Below are 17,923 nucleotides of genomic sequence, written 5' to 3' on the forward strand. Positions count from 1 at the left end.
AGTCATTTGACACCCCCCCCCCCCCGCAAAAAAAAAAATATATTTTACAATAAATAAATACAAATAATAAAATAAAATTAAAAAAATAAATGAATAAAAATATTATATATATATATATATATATATATATATATATCTCTCTCTTTCAGAACTTTTTTACCTGAGAAACTGCCTTTTCTAACATACATTTCATATCCAGGAAAAAGTGTCCCCATTTTACACAGTACGACAGGCAAGTGTCCCCATTCCCCATTTTACACATTGCGGCAGACAGGTGTCCCCATTTTACACATTGCGGCAGGAAAAAGTGTCCCCATTTTACACATTGCGGCAGGAAAAAGTGTCCCCATTTTACACATTGCGGCAGGAAAAAGTGTCCCCATTTTACACATTGCGGCAGGCACAGGTCCCCATTTTACACAGTACGCTGGCAAGTGTCCCCATTTTACACATAGCGGCAGGCACAGGTCCCCATTTTCCACAGTACGCTGGCAAGTGTCCCCATTTTACACATTGCGGCAGGCACAGGTCCCCATTTTACACATTGCGGCAGGCACAGGTCCCCATTTTACACAGTACGCTGGAAGTGTCCCCATTTTACACATAGCGGCAGGCACAGGTCCCCATTTTACACAGTACGCTGGCAAGTGTCCCCATTTTACACATTGCGGCAGGCACAGGTCCCCATTTTACACATTGCGGCAGGCACAGGTCCCCATTTTACACAGTACGCTGGCAAGTGTCCCCATTTTACACATAGCGGCAGGCACAGGTCCCCATTTTACACAGTACGCTGGCAAGTGTCCCCATTTTACACATAGCGGCAGGCACAGGTCCCCATTTTACACATAGCGGCAGGCACAGGTCCCCATTTTACACATAGCGGCAGGCACAGGTCCCCATTTTACACATTGCGGCAGGTGGTGGAGGGAGAGAGAGAGAGAGGAAGGGAGAGGGGCTGACTTACATTTGAAGCGGTTCTCGCCGCTCTTCAGCCGCCTCTCCCTCCTCGTCTGCGCGGCTCCGGGCTCCCCCTTCTCCCTCCTCCGGCGGGGTTTCATGGAATGACGCGTTTGCGCCGTGACGTCACGACGCAATCGCGTCATTCCGCGAAACCCCGCCCCCCGAGCTGGGAACTCGGGAGAAGGGGGTTTAAAAGTATGTACCGCGGCGGGTGTTAGGGGGTCTCGGCGCCCCCTCCAATCTGGCGCCCAGGTCGCCTGCCCCCCTAGCCCCCCCCTAGTTTCGGCCCTGCCTGCACGGTAACAATACACTTAACATCATCAGAGTACAACATGAGACGGTGCTGCTCCTTTATATCCCAACCTGCACTCTGGGGGTAGACGCCGCACAGCCTTCCCACCTCCTATACCCTCTCTTCTGTGGGGCTCAGACCCAGCGAGCCTGCTTACCTATCCTCCTTGGGGTGGTCCAGGCCTAGTGCCCAACGCCACCTTTATTCACCTAAGGGGGGCACTTATTTACTGGGCCTAATGCCCCTAACTGTCCACAGGCCGGAGACCTGACTTTGTCCCTCTGGCCTACCGCCCGCCTAACTTGCCACCCGTTGGGTGACCTGGGCCTAATGCCCTGGGTCACCTTCTATATATCCCTAGTGGCCGCCAACTGAAGTAGGGCCTAATGCCCCCTACTGCCCCCTCAGGCCTATTGCCTGTACTTGCCCCTCGGGCCTAATGCCCGCCTAACTGGCGCTGGAGAGGTAGCTTGGGCCTAATGCCCAAACCACCCACCCAAATGGTGACCCTCAAACCTTTAGCAGGGCCACGGGCCGTGGGGAACCCCGACTGCGTGTAGCCACGGGCCTGGAGGGCCCGTCTAAAGATGCCCACAGGCCGGAAGGGCCTGACTGTGCCCACGGGCCGGGAGGGCCCGACTGATCGCCCACAGGCTGGGAGAGCCTGACTCTGCTCACGGCCCGGGAGGGCCCGACTGATCGCACACAGGCCGGGAGGGCCTGACTCTGCCCACGGGCCTAATGCCCGAACACCCGGTGGTCTAGGGAGGAAAGAGGGGAGGGGGTGAGAGTAGCCTCAGAGGCCTCACCTGATCCGGGGGTCTCCGGCGCCCTCTTCTGCCGCTGACCCGTCCTGGCCAGCGGCGCCGCCTCCGCTCCTCAGCATCCAGCCGCCGCTGGACATCTTCTTTCCTCTGGAGCTTGACGTCTTCTGGCCTCTTCAACGGCCACTGGAGCTCTTCTTCCCGCGGCCGACGTCTTCTCTCCCGCGCCGACTTCCTTCTCCGGGTCCCGGCCGCTTCTTCTCCTTCCGCGCTCATCCGCGCGCTTTTCGTCTCCTCTTCCCGCCCGGCGTCTGACGCCGGGGGCGGTGCCTGTGATGCGGCGAGCGCCGATTGGCTCGCCGCGCCCGCTTCTGATTGGCTGGCACCCCGCGAGCCGCGATTGGCTCGCGGACGGCGCCGGATTTCAAATACCGCCGCCGCTGTAAGTCTGGTGCAGGGAAAAGTCTAACCCCTGCACCGGACACCCGCCGCCGTTGTACACCCAGCGCTGGGGACAGACAAGCTGCCCCAGCGCTGTCCACAGCCAGGGACTGCACCTCTGATGTGCCCACAGGGCACATCTCTACATTGTGCTTACAAATATTAAGATAATAATAAGAAAGCAATTAGACTGCAGCCAAAGCGTTTAGTTATTTATTTTTATTTCATGTGCAATCCTTTGCTGAAGGCATATTATTAAGTACGACAGAGATAGTGGATTCTGGCATACATTGTGGGCATAAGTAGAGACCCTCAAATATCGGCCAATATAAGAGTTCACAAGAAAATATTTATCAGTGTTAATTAATGTTAGAGGTAGTATATATTCTCTGCCAAAACCAGTTATGATGGTATAAGTGTATATACTGGCTGACTGGAACAGTGTGTTCTCATAAGAATTGTTACATGTGGACACAAGGCAGTATAATGAAACAAACTTGATACATGTGTTTAGATCCGGCTGAGTAATAACACAAGAGAACTTTTCATGTGGACACCAATCAAGGTAGTGACATGGGCCCTCATTCCGAGTTGTTCGCTCGGTAAAAATCTTCACATCGCAGCGATTTTCCGCTTAATGCGCATGCGCAATGTCCGCACTGCGACTGCGCCAAGTAAATTTGCTATGCACTTAGTAATTTTACTCACGGCATTTTCATCGGTCTGGCGATCGTAATGTGATTGACAGGAAATGGGTGTTACTGGGCGGAAACAGGCCGTTTTATGGGCGTGTGGGAAAAAACGCTACCGTTTCCGGAAAAAACGCAGGAGTGGCCGGAGAAACGGAGGAGTGTCTGGGCAAACGCTGGGTGTGTTTGTGACGTCAAACCAGGAACGACAAGCACTGAACTGATCGCAGATGCCGAGTAAGTCTGAAGCTACTCAGAAACTGCTACGAGGTGTGTAATCGCAATATTGCGATTACTTCGTTCGCAATTTTAAGAAGCTAAGATTCACTCCCAGTAGGCGGCGGCTTAGCGTGAGCAACTCTGCTAAAATCGCCTTGCGAGCGAACAACTCGGAATGACCTCCATGGTTTCGATGTAGGCTTTGTGTCATAAATGTATTCAGTAGAAAGCTCATTTTGAGTCAAATCATGACTGCCAAAGGCACATACTGAAGCGCTGATTCAATATGCTTCATTAATTACTATTTCAACTATTTTTTACTGGCTACGATTCATTAATACCAGAATTCATTGATATTTATATTTTTGTCATCACTTTAATTAAGTTTATTAATATATTCACCACTTACAATTTATTGTTCTAATTAAGATATTTATAGTTTATAGGGGGTGCAATAGAATGAATGCACTTATTGAGTGGCATATACATATAGGTTCTGCCACTTAAATTACCCCATTTATTTTACGGAAGAATATTAAAGGTTACGTTTTAAATTATTACAATCATATCATATTCATATATAATATTTTTTTGTTTAAAAGAATGCTCCAAAAAGCAATCTACTTCTTTTGTTGTTTCTTTTCAACAAACACTTTGTTATAATGCCTGCGTTTTTCCTGACACTCCCAGAAAACGACTAGTTACCACACAAAAATGTCCACTACCTGTCAATCACCTTGCGTACACCTAGCGATCGACATTTTGGCACCATTCTGCAATATTGTGGTGCATATTCATGCACACTCACTCGATAATCAGCTGCTGTGTGATTTCGCACAGCAACAATCACGTCTCAATTAGTCCCAGAGACTGGACGGAACATCAGAATACCTCCCAACATTGGTGATCACCGATGTGGGACAATGCGTGTACCCAAAAAAAGGTACTGGGCCTCTGTGAAAGGGGATGGAGCCTCAAGACACCCCCATTCGCATCAGTGTGGGGGCATGCTTTGCACTCACTGAAATGCAAGGCTGCCCCAGGCTCTCCTAGCACCGTGAATAGATGCCGTGCACATGCACACAGAATCTATTCACCCGCTGCTTATTCACTGCTCTGCAAGAATTTTGGAATAAGCCTGGTAATTCTCCCAGACCTTGTGACAATTAAATGGGCTGATTGAGTGTCTGAATAGGCTCCCTATTGGGCAAGGGTATGGGACTATCCTGAGTGTCTCTGTCTGAATAGGCTCACTATTGGGCAAGAGTATGGGACTATCCTGAGTGTCTCTTTCTGAACTTGACTCACTATTTGGCAAGGGTATGGGACTGTCCTACGCCCCAATATTTGCTTTTTCAGGTGACTCATTGTTCCTGAATCAGTGTCAGGTGAAGTGGAGTTATTGGCTCATACTAACCTAGGAGGTGGTGCCTGTTGCACTCCTTTAAAACACTGTCAGATTGCAATAAATAGCTGTTGGGCCTATTGAAAGATGCTTGCTTAGTCCTGACAGGTGTCTGGATGTGGATGTGGATTGGTCAATGGTTTTAAGTGATGGGATGTTTTATCATGAGTTGCTTTGAATCACAACCTGCAGAGCATCTTGCTGTCTAAGGGCCTAATTCAGAGCTGATCGCTGTTGTGCGAAATCACACAGCGGCGATTATCGAATGACTGTGCATACGTATGCATCGCAATGCACATGCGTGAGCCCAAACAGTGACAAAATGGTGTGAAAATTTTGATTGCTAGGCATAAGCAAGATGACTGACAGTAGTAGACATTTGTGGGTGGTAACTGACCATTTTTTGGGAGTGTCAGGAAAAACGCAGTCATTCCCAAGCATTTTCTGGGAGGGTGTGTGACGTCAGCTCCGGCCCCGAACAGCCTGATTCTGTAGCACTGTAGGAGTAAGTCCTGTGCTACGCACACACTGTAAAAATCATTAGATGCATACGCGCACGCAGGGGGGGTTTCCAAGTACCTAGAAATCCCCCCTGGCCACGATCTATCGCGCAGAAGCTGACCGTTTTTTTATTTATTTAATAGTGCAGTCCACCGGAGCTCAGCCTCAGGCAGTGTGGCTGGCTCCCTGCGTGGCTGTAGCAGCTGCCTCCGTTATGTACATGCTCAGAGGCTGGCAGCTGCTGGCATGTAGTAGGATCAGCTCCTCTCAGCCTGTTCACTCGTGGACTGGTGGTGTGGTTTCAGAGGTGAGTCACTCCTGTGCAGAAGCGCAAAGTGGCTGAATATGCTGGGAGCGGGCTGGAGCTGTTTTTTTGTAACAGAGTATGCTCTTGGACTAGCATGAGTGCGGTGAGAGGAGAAGCGTGAGGGAGGGAGGGGGGTCTGGAATGATCATAGTCGGTCTGTCTGTTGTGTGTGTGTGTGTGTGTGTGTGTGTGTGTGTGTGTGTGTGTGTGTGTGTTATCTGTTTGTCTGTGGGGGAGTAGGGGGGATAATGGTGATTTTGCTGTCTGTCTATGGAGGGTGGGTGCTGGTAGGAATGATCATGTTACCGAAGCATTCTGTCTTGGAAAGGGGTGGATTGGGGTGGATGATGGTATCTATTTGTGGAGGGGGGCCAGTAGCGCACTCAGACGGGGACCCTCTCATCATGTCTCTCTTTCTCCCCATGAGTCTCTCCCTCTCCCTTCCCATGTGTCTCTCTCTACCTCCCTTCCCATGTCTCTCTCTCTCTCTTCTGCTCTGTCTCTCTTGCTGTGCTCATCAGCAGTATATACTTGCTCTGGCCCTCCATGGGTTGGGACTGTTTTGCCGCCAGGCTGGAATCCCGGCAGTCAGCATTCTGACGTCGAGATCCCGGCCACAGAATGCTGGCGGGGTGTGTGTGTGTGAGCGCAACAAAGCCCCTTGGGGGCTCGCTGTGCTCGCCACGCTGTGGGCTTGGTGGCGAGCTTAGCTCACCACAGTTTCTATGCCCACTCTATGGGTGTCGTGGACACCCACGAGTGGGAATAGTCCCTGTTAGTCGGCATGGAGGTGTCGGTATTGTGACCGGCGATCTTCTGACCATGGGTCACATAACTACATCCCGGAGTAATGTCCCCCAAAATATCAATATAATTGATAAACTGGAAAAAGTTGCTATTTATATCAATAAACAGCACCGTTTTGCACTTTAGCAAGTCTCTGAGTGCCGCCATATTTCTATATATATATATATATATATACATTTTTATATATATATATATATATATATCATAGTGAATGAATCAACACTCCCTATCAGTCAGGCAGATCCGCTCTGGTGCCCTCTGAAACTAGTAGTACAGCAATGGTAAGAAGGCAGCGGCACTTGGAGGCTTTTTAGAATAGAAACGTGTATTCAATAAATCACAATAAACTTTTGTATTTTCATATATATATATATATATATATATATATATATATTCACATCTGGAAACCCCCCTCTAAAAATCCTGCCTTTGCCCCTGAGATGGTGAGTGAATTGCAAATAGATTTGCAGCTGTCTGGCAAAGTTTTCGCATGGTGTACGCATGCATTCGCACACTTGCACGGTGCGGGTTTTCACTCTCTATGGGCGGTGACTATCTGATCGCAGAGAAAAGTCCATCTCCCAGAAAATATGCATCAGAACCATCTTTATAACATTTGTCTAACAGGTGCTTCACCTAGTCCATTGGGCTCAGGATAATTAATGCAGTTCGCCTCTCACCTCTATCATTTTCAGTGCAGAAATTTAAGTAGAGACTTATGGGTTCCAATGTAAAATAGACAATGTCTAGAGAGACAGTCAATAGGTTAACACCATATTGGCGACATAGTCAAAGGTCGACAGGGTCAAATTGTCAACAGTGCTTAAGGTCAACAGGTACAAAAGGTCAACATGACAATGGTCAACACATATAGGGATTTTCACATATTTTTCAACTTTTGCTTGATTTACCATCCATGTGGACTACAATAGTAACCTGTTCTCAGCGCCTTGCCTAAAGTATGGTGAGCAATGCAAGCCCGCTAAGGTATATGTTTGCAATAATTATGGTTGCATATGATGAAACATAGAAAATTACTGTACATCCAAAAATCTTAAAAAAACTTTTAGCAACTTTTTTGTCAACCATTTCCATGTTGACCTTTTTTGACCCTATCAATCTTTTGTAGCTGTCAACCTTTTGATTCTGTATACCTACTGCACATCGACCCTATGGGGTTGACCTAATGACTATCTTATTACTTTAAATCTTCTATACCACACCCGAAACTTATTGGGCCATCTCTACAGGGACCTGCAGCTGTCCAGATATTGCTTAGAAGCGAGTGCCTCGTCACCGTATTGTCTCTATATTAGATGTGTATTGAAATTATTGGGTATAATATATCAGCGTTTGGGATGCCGGCAGTCAGAAGACTGACCGTTGCATCCCGATGTTTAGAATCCCGTCAGAGGCTAGGTAAGTATACTTTCCTTCACCTAATGCCTACTTAACCCTAACTCTCCCTTTCTGCAGCCTAAACTTAACCTCCTTTCCCTCAGCCCAACCCTAAGCCTTCCCGGTGTTGTCAAAACCTATCCCCCCTTCCTGCAGCCTAAACCTAACCCTCCCTCCCCTGCAGCCTAACCTTCCCTAGGGGGTGTATAAACCTAACCCCCCCACATCCTAACCCTAACCCTTCCACATTGCAGCTCTGCAAACCCATGCCCATGCTGCCCAGAAGTCATTCCAAACATGGATTCTGGGTGACAGCATTTCCTGAGATACAGCACAGCATGGCGCCACCATGACACCACTGATCATCTGACCTTTCTGCTCCTGTCCTGGACCTTATTATTCCACATGGACAATTTAGCATATCCACTCCATGAGCACCCTATTTAAGTTCTGCAGGTTGACTAACACATTGCCAGTACAACTTGTCTCACCTCTTGTTCCTGGTTCCTGGTCAGTTAGCTCTGTCTTTTGACTTAATTTGCATGTCACTGTCCAAGAGTATCGGTGCTTCTGTGCATACGTTACTTCCCAGCATGTGCTGGTGTTTAGAATTACCATACTTTACTGCACACCAATGTGCTACTGCCTGCATTCTTCAAGAAGCCTCTGCCAACATCTTGGGACTTCCTGCTCCTATCAACCTGCAGATTTACCAATCCCCTGTGCACAGTCTTCACCAGTATATTCTTGCAAACAGCTACCATTGTCTGCTAATCCAGTGCAAGTCCATTTCAGCTGGCTGATTTCATCTCAGCACCTGTTTACAGACATCCAACGTCCATTACTGATCCTACTGTACCTGCAGAGGACACATGTATGAGAGTGTATCCTATCCATCACCGTGTTCTTTACACAGCTCTTAAAGGGCCGCATTTCATCATGTTCCAGTGTTCTAGGATTTGGCAGTGTTCAGCCACAGTCAGGAAGTTCACCAGTACCTCTTCCTTGTTTCAATCTGTCCTGCCTCACTGTTCCTGCATATTCTGACTGATGAGTAAAAGCATTATTCGTGCACCCAGCTTCACTCACACCAGTTCTCATCAACAATGCCCAGTGGTCCCAGTTCTGTGCCCACAAGAAATGCAGAATATGACAATCAGTTTCTTGTCACCTCCTTCTTCAATACATTGACTTAATATGCTTGTTTCTCACATATGAAATTACTACCTTAAATCCCTTATACTGTTCATTCTCTCATTATCCTAACCTGCCTAATACTACTGTACTCTCTCTGGGAATATTACCAGCTCAGATAAAATCATCACACCACATCTTCCTAATCTATCAGTATTGCTCTCTCTCTCTCGCTCTAGATTTTAAGCTCTCACAAGAAGAACCCTCTCTGCTGGATGTCTCATATCCGCACCATTGACATCATCCTTATATGATTTGTCATTCCTTTAGAATGTAAGCGCTCATGAGTAGGGCCCTCTTCCCTCATGTGCTTATCCTTTTTCTTATTTTAATCATCTTCAACTGTACCAAATCCAGCAGTCTTCTGCCTCCTGATACTTATTTCAGTGTCATCTGCTGATGTAGCTATGTTTATTTACCCTTTACTTGTCCTATATTGTAACATAGTAACATAGTATCTGAGGTTGAAAAAAGACAATTGTCCATCGAGTTCAACCTATTTGTGGTGTCCTATGCATGATGATTTGACTAAAATTTCTGACTGATGCTGCTGTCAGCCATTGCATTTTATCCCTATTAATAGTAACTATAATGCATGACTATGCACCATACCCCTGGATATCCTTATCCAATAGGAATTTATCTAACCCATTTTTAAAGGTGTTGACAGATTCCGCCATTACAACTCCCTCGGGCAGGGAATTCCAAACACGTATTGTCCTTACCGTGAAAAAGCCTTTACGCCGTATTGTGCGGAATCTCCTTTCCTCTAACCTGAGCGAGTGTCCACGAGTCCTCTGTGTTGATCTAACCAAAAACAGGTCCCGCGCAAGCTCTGTGTATTGTTCCCTTATATATTTGTAGATGTTGATCATATCCCCTCTTAGTCTCCGCTTTTCCAATGTAAACATGCCTAGTCTTTCAAGCCTTTCCTTGTATTCCATCGTCTCCATGCCCTTAATTAGTTTGGTCGCCCTCCTCTGTACCTTTTCAAGCTCCAGGATATCCTTTTTGTAGTACGGTGCCCAGAACTGTACACAGTATTCGAGGTGTGGCCTCACTAGTGATTTATATAACGGGAGTATAATACTCTCGTCCCTAGCATCAATACCCCGTTTTATGCATGCTAATATCTTATTAGCCTTCTTTGCTGCAGTCCTACTTTGGGTACTACTGCTTAGCTTGCTATCTATGAGGACACCTAAGTCCTTTTCCAGTACAGAATCCCCTAATTTTACACCATTTAGTAGGTAGGTGTAATTTTTGTTCTTGCTACCACAGTGCATTACCTTACACTTGTCTGTGTTGAAGCGCATTCTCCATTTGGCTGCCCATGCTTCTAATTTAACTAAGTCGTTCTGAAGAGACTCGGCATCCTCCTCTGTATTTATAGCCTTACACAATTTGGTATCATCTGCAAAAATTGACACCATGCTCTCTAGACCTTCTGTTAGGTCGTTAATGAAAATATTGAACAATAGCGGTCCTAATACTGAGCCTTGCGGCACACCACTTAGCACTTCAGTCCAAGTTGAAAAAGATCCATTAACCACAACACGCTGCTTCCTATTATCTAACCAGTTTTTGACCCAAGTGCATATTGTGCTTCCTAGCCCTGATTCTTGTAGCTTGTATATAAGTCTCATGTGTGGTACAGTATCGAACGCTTTGGCAAAGTCTAAAAAGATTACATCCACGTCTTTACCCTGATCTAGGTTTGTGCTTACTGTTTCATAAAAGCCAAGTAAGTTGGTTTGACAGGATCTGTCCTTCATAAACCCATGTTGATTCCTTTTAATGACCTTATTGGTTTCAAGGAACTTCTGAATACTATCTCTTAGAATACCTTCCAATACTTTCCCCACTATAGATGTAAGACTAACTGGTCTATAATTACCTGGTTCAACTTTACTTCCCTTTTTGAATATAGGCACTACTTCCGCTATACGCCAGTCTTTGGGAACCATACCTGATATAACTGAATCCTCAAAGATCAAAGATAGCGGTTTTGCCAATTCAGAGTGAAGCTCCATTAGAACCCTTGGATGAATACCATCGGGCCCTGGTGATTTATTAATCTTTAAATGTTTTAATCGGTCACAGACTACTTCCTTGCTTAAATAAGTACCTATCAGTGTGATATTGTCATTATTGAGATTGTGTGTCAGTCCCTGAATTGGGTCCTCTCTAATGAATACTGTTGAAAAAAACTCATTTAGTGTGTCCGCTATGTCATTATCATTTTTGCTTAAGACTCCCAACTTGTCTTTCAAAGGGCCTATACTCTCCTTTTTTAATCTCTTGCTATTAATGTATTTAAAGAATTTTTTGGGATTCGCTTTGCTTTCCTTTGCTACTAGTTTTTCAGTTTCTACTTTAGCCGCTCTTATTTCCTTTTTGCAATTTTTGTTACATTCCTTATAGTGCTGAAATGACTCTGCTTCCCCGTCAGATTTGTATTTTTTAAATGCTCGCCTTTTCTTGCCCATAAATTCCTTAATCTTTTTGTTAAGCCACATCGGTTTATGATTTTTAATCCCTTTTTTGCTACTCATAGGAATATATTTGAGTGTATTTTTAGCTAGCAGGAATTTTAGTACCTCCCATTTCTCCGTAGTATTTTTTCCTAAAAACAAACCTTCCCATTCAATATCCCTGAAAAATACCCTCATCTTTTCAAAATTTGCTTTGCTAAAGTTTAAAGTCCTAGTTGAGCCAGTATAGGGCTGTTTGTAGAAACTGATATTGAATGTGACCATATTGTGGTCGCTGTTTCCTATGGGTTCCCCTACTATAATACCCGATACCAAATCCTGATTGTTTGTTAATACCAGGTCTAAGATTGCATTGTACCTAGTTGGTTCCTCAATTAGTTGGACTAGGTAGTTATCATTTAGTGTGTTTAAAAACATACTGCCCCTAGCAGTATCACATGAATCGTTTTTCCAGTTTATCTCTGGATAGTTAAAATCTCCCATCACTACTATGTCTCCTACTCCTGCTGCTTTTTCAATTTGCTTTAGTAACAATTCATCATCAGATGCGTTGATACCAGGCGGCCTATAGCATACACCCAATACTAACTTTTTTGTTCCTTTTTCCCCACATGCAATTTCTACCCATAATGTCTCAACAGTGTCTACAGTCCCCTCCTGAATAGCTTCCCATATATTAGGTTTTAAAAACGGATTTACGTACAGACACACCCCTCCACCCTTTTTATTTAGTCTGTCTCTCCTAAACAGTGTATAGCCCTCTAGATTGACTGTCCAATCATGAGATTCATCCCACCAAGTTTCAGTAATGCCTATAATATCATACTGTTTGCTTGCTGCAAGTATTTCTAGTTCACCCTTTTTACCAGTAATGCTTCTGGCGTTTACATACATACAACTAAGATAAGTATTTTCCCTTGCGTTAGGGACATCTTTCACCTTATGTGGCAAGGATGACCTGTAATCGTCATTGGTTAGTGCTTTGGTAAAATCCCTTTTAGTACCCATGTTAGTAACCTTTCTGCCTGCTCTTACCCTCCCCCCAACTTCTCCCCCATTTCGTTTACTACCGCCATCCCCACTATTCTCACTGCATGACCCGTAGTTTCTAGCTAAACCCTCCCCCCAGGCTCCTAGTTTAAAATCTCCTCCAACCTTCTAACCATCCTTCCCCCCAGCACCGCTGCCCCCTCCTCAGTCAGGTGCAATCCGTCACAACAATAGAGATGGCGCCTGACTGAGAAGTCCGCCCAGTGTTCCAGGAACACAAACCCCTCTTTCCTGCACCAATCCCTAAGCCACACATTTACCTCCCTAATCTCCCTCTGCCTCCCTGGACTAGCGCGTGGCACGGGTAATAATTCCGAGAATATTACCTTAGATGTCCTTGCCTTCAGTTTCTTTCCTAAGTCCCTATAGTCTTTCTTAAGGACATCCCACCTTCCGCTAACTTTGTCATTGGTGCCAACGTGCACCAAGACCGCCGGGTCTTTGCCAGCCCCTCCCAACAATCTATCTACCTGGTCCGCGATGTGCCGTACCCGAGCACCCGGGAGACAACAGACTGTACGGCGATCACGGTCCCGGTAGCAGATTGCCCTATCTGCCTTCCTGATGATAGAATCCCCTACCACCACCATTTGACTAGGTACCTCTCTATCTTTTATCCCAACCGCGCCAGAGGGACCGCACCTCTGGATGCCAGAGGGAGCAGTCTCCTCCGGCACTGTCATTTCTTCACTATCATCCTCCGATTCCTCGTCCAATCGGGCAAATTTGTTCGGGTTTGATAGTTCGGAGATGTCGTGCCTCCCCCTCTTTTTCTTCCTTCTAACTGTGACCCAACTGGCTACCTGATCATCATCCTCTTCTACCAGTGACCCCTCCCGCAACTCCTCCACCGTTCTGTCTAAACTACGCTCGAGATTGTGAATCTCCCTCAGTCGCGTAACGGTTTGCTCTAGATCAGTTACCTGGGCTTCCAGGGCAACCGTTCGCACACACCTCGTGCAGATGTATTCACACTGGGCCGGTAGCTCCAGGTGTGCATACATCTTGCACGACATGCACTGAGTGAGGTCCTCAATCACAGCCCCTCCCATATTGTTTGCAAGGTCTAACTCCCTGTTACACTCAAAGAAAAAGCAGCAAAAATAAAAAATAGAAGACAAGCAATATCACTTATACAATAATTAAGCTGGCTTATACTTATCTATCTTTGTGCGGTTCTTGGTCCTTCACTTTTATGCAGCCGTAGTACTCTCTCCTGCGGCACCTATACTCCACTTAGCAGTTGCAGTTGTTCCAGCTCACTGCTCCTCCTTTTCACTCGGCTTCCAGCTCCTGCTAAGAAAAAAAAAAAAAAATTGTCTTCAACTGTAAGTCACTGTTTTCCTGTTTTGATTATTTGTTTATATACTCTGTAATTGGACGCTGCGGAACCCTTGTGGCGCCTTATAAATAAAGGATAATAATAATAATAATTCATAAGGTCTAATGTTGTGGCTTTTTTGGCACATTAATCAGCTCCTGTCATTTTTCAAATGTAACCCTCCTTTCAGTGAGTGTTTCAGAAAAGTAATAGATTACGTTAGTATGAAATATGAGTGCCTCCACCCAAGCATTACTATTCAAGGGCTTGCTTGGGAGAGCCCTTCCTTAAGAATATTTATCCTTAAGCAAGTAATAAATGAGCCACCAACCTTTTGTCTTTCAGATCTGTCAAACACTTCTCCGTGGGACTTCCAGTTAACGGTAAGTAAATGAGTAAATATTTTACTAAAACTCCAACCCTATATCATTATATAGACACCACGTTATACATGAGATAATAGGTTACAATTAATAACCAAACAATACATTAATACAATTACTCCCTATTATTATTACAAAATAAATTGCATGCATAAAAAAAAGGTGTTTTAGAACCGGTTCTAATTAATAACCCACACCAACCCACTGGTTACCATAAATTCTAATCCCAGTCCTGACCATAACCCTTAGAGTGGTATATATATAATAGGGGTGCTGTCCAGGTGCTTCCCCTGAGTATTCTGAAGTAATCGTTGGTGCACTGTTGGGGCCCTTGAAGTAGATTCCTATCAAATGATAAGTAAAGGAGCCCCCAATGAGTAACTCGGAACTTGGATTATATCAATATGGGGCTAGATAATAACTTAGTCCTCCTTTATTTATTGTCTGACGACCTATTAGCCAAAGAGGTAAATCCTCCATTACTGGATGTCAGTTGATCATACTGCAGCAGTGCTCCCCCAACTCTAAAGTTACTAGAGAACGAATAGTCGCCCCAAATAAGTGAGGCTATGAGCAATCGATGTACCCATTCTCTCCAGGCATTGGGATAATCTATCGCAACAGTATATATATCTAGTTTATGTCGTACGCTATTGGGGTATCACAGCTTGGTGTTTTTTTTTAACTAAGAATATCACTTAAAGCTGTCTGTACAATGATCCTCAACTGACCCTCTATATGGTTGGGGGCAGAGGACTACACTGTATGTAAATAATCCCACCTTAAGGTACTTTGTTAGATTTCCATTAGAGAGATCTCCCAGGAGGGCGGCCCCAAATTGTGTCACTCCCATAAAGGAGAGATCTTCATGAGGGCGGACCCAAAGTGCGTCACTCCTATCTAGATCCTTCAATACCTTTTTATCATACCGTCCCTAGGAGGACCCGGAGTCCTGGCCAGCTCATATGCAGTAGCAGTACCGGTCTATACAGCGTCAGGGTTGTCTTCTCCATTGGATTAGAGGTGTCCCCGGGGGGAAGAGTTAAAGGCGGTGCTGTCTCCAGGTGCCCCGCCGGCCCTGTTCCGGTACGATCTCTCTCCTCGGCATATGGTTCTACCTTAGGGAGGCCGCCTCTTATCCCCTATGTCCGGTCCTCTGATCGGGTCTTTCCTCCGGTGGATTAATAGCTGTGTCGGCTGGGGGGTCTAGAGTAGCGGACTCACGTAGTTGCCGTTCCGGTGCCGGGAGTCTCTCTCTTCTCACTCTCTCTTCTCCTTCCCCTTCCCTCACTTCCCCCGCATGAGCTGGCTAACCATCCTTTTTTTCTCTCTCGTGACCCTCCTAGAAGCTTCTCTCTAGTTCACGCTCTCCCTCACCACCAGATAATAATGCCACGAGCCCCTCTAATACCTTTAATATTACTATAACATGCTCTTTATATTGCAATATTATATATATAACTATGAACAATTATTATCATAACTACTAAAACATTATAAATATCATTACTCTAAAACCTCCCTTTTTACAGGGGGAAAGGCCATTTATTTCAATACATATATGCATACAAAGGGCTGCACAAGCACAGCCTGTAACATGGCAGTTAGGAGCCGATCGGCTGGTACTTTATCTCCACTGACTTCATCTCCATCCAAGGCTTAGTAAATAGACCCCTTAGTTCTAGAACAGCAGTGTCCTCATAAGGAGTAGACCAGCAGCACTACACTGGGAATATAATCGGGAAGAGGTACGGGATGGCAGGCAGGGAATTGTAGTCTCGGAGAAGCATAAATGCTGGAGCCACAGACCCGACCAGTAGGCTGTTACACCCAGCAGGACGCCGCTGGTGAAGAATCAGACTATATTAGTGAATTTTGGCTTAACTGACTGCTATAGAACTGTGACCACCAAGGAATTTAGATTTGGTGCAGCATTTCCTGCTGCACACCACACTCCATTCAATGAACCAGCAAGTTAACATCGGCAGCATCATTGACTATCTGTCACTTTTGAATCAGTACCTCCTATCAGGAATAGAGGATAGGAAGGACTGGTGCTCTGCAGCACAGCTCATCTACCCTGCTAGTTGCGGCAAATGCGTGACTAGTGGGCCTGCGCCCGTGCCCATGCACTGCGCATGCACCCACGATCCATAGATCACATGGGTGCGAAATGCGAATGCTTTCATGAACATGTCACATGCGGATGTGGCAAGTTGCAATCACATTGCGGATCCATGTTCAAGGCAACAATGAGCAAGGACACATCTGTATATGATAGGCATATGCTTGTTTCTAAGATGCTTGGTTTAAACGTACTGTTGAATACAGTCAACAGGACAAGAATGTACTATGTATATGTTTCAATGGGATCTGTATGGGATCCCGGTGTATGGAATGCCAGCTGTCACTATATCGACATTGGCATCCCGTCTGCCACAATGCCGGCAGCATTGCAGGTTCTATGCTTCCTCTATGGGCGTCGTGGACACCTATAGAGGGAGAATCACCTACCTTGCCGGTATTCCGGCGGCGGCATTGCACCCCTGTTGGGATTTCAGTGTTGGTATTGCAACCGCTGGAATCCCGACGATCAGTATTTTAAACGCATACCATTTCAACATAAGTGTTCAGCATAAGGTTGAATTAATGCATATTATTGTGACTATATTAGCATATACAACTGTGATACAGGTTGAGTCTCCCTTATCCAAAATACTTGGGACCAGAGGTACTTTGGATATGGGATTTTTCCGTATTTTAGAATAATTGCCTACCATAATAAGATATCATGGTGATGGGACCTAAATCTAAGCACAGAATGCATTTATGTTTCATATATACCATATACACACAGCCTGAAGGTAATTTTAGCCAATATTTTTTATAACTTTGTGCATTAAACAAAGTGTGTGTACATTCACATAATTCATTTATGTTTCATATACACCTTATACACACAGCCTGAAGGACATTTAATACAATATTTTTAATAACTTTGTGTATTAAACAACGTTTGTGTACATTGAGCCATCAGAAAACAAAGGTTTCACTATCTCACTCTCACTCAAAAAAGTCCGTATTTCGGAATATTCCGTATTTCGGAATACTTGGATATGGGATACTCAACCTGTAGTAGATAAAGATATATATTATATTTTATGTTGACATTTATTATTTTCCATTCTTTTGAAGAGAACTGTTCTAACAAGAATATCTGCTTTTCAATATAAGTGTGATTAAGCTACCACCTACGCACTATTAATAATATTGCATTTGAGATACCTGCTCAGTGCCAGTACTCCTACGTACACACACTTTGCTGTCCACATAAATTTATATTGTATTGTTTGATAAACATTATGAATTAAATCCTAACCATTATGTGCTTAGTGACCTTATTCAAAACATACTGTTTTCCTGTCTTAGTAAAAATAATCTGGATCATTCCTTGGAACACATATTGAGACTAACAGTTAATGTGCATAGTGTGAGGAAACATACTGTACTGAAGATTTCCAGTGGCAAAAATAACCAATATTAAAAACTGGCACTGTACCAGTATATTAAAAGCAGTTGGCAACCATGCAATTCCTCAGGAAAAAAATAGAAGCAATATTACAGAGTTGGACATTTGCAAAATATCAATTTTCAACACACTTCCATTAAAACCAGGGGTGTATTAAAAGAGGAG

The 17,923-nt window shown here is 44.9% G+C and overlaps 1 long non-coding RNA gene across 1 annotated transcript in view; it reads left to right on the forward strand.

The window, feature by feature from the left end:
* The window catches only part of LOC134929301 (uncharacterized), a 162,208-nt gene that overhangs the window by 84,372 nt on the left and 59,913 nt on the right, over nucleotides 1-17,923 (forward strand). The window contains exon 2 of the long non-coding RNA XR_010178456.1: nucleotides 14,192-14,229. This is a non-coding gene — a long non-coding RNA (uncharacterized LOC134929301). The remainder of the gene's footprint in view (nucleotides 1-14,191; nucleotides 14,230-17,923) is intronic.

The sequence above is a fragment of the Pseudophryne corroboree genome, chromosome 5 (genome assembly GCF_028390025.1).
Source record: "Pseudophryne corroboree isolate aPseCor3 chromosome 5, aPseCor3.hap2, whole genome shotgun sequence".
Lineage (NCBI taxonomy): Eukaryota > Metazoa > Chordata > Amphibia > Anura > Myobatrachidae > Pseudophryne > Pseudophryne corroboree.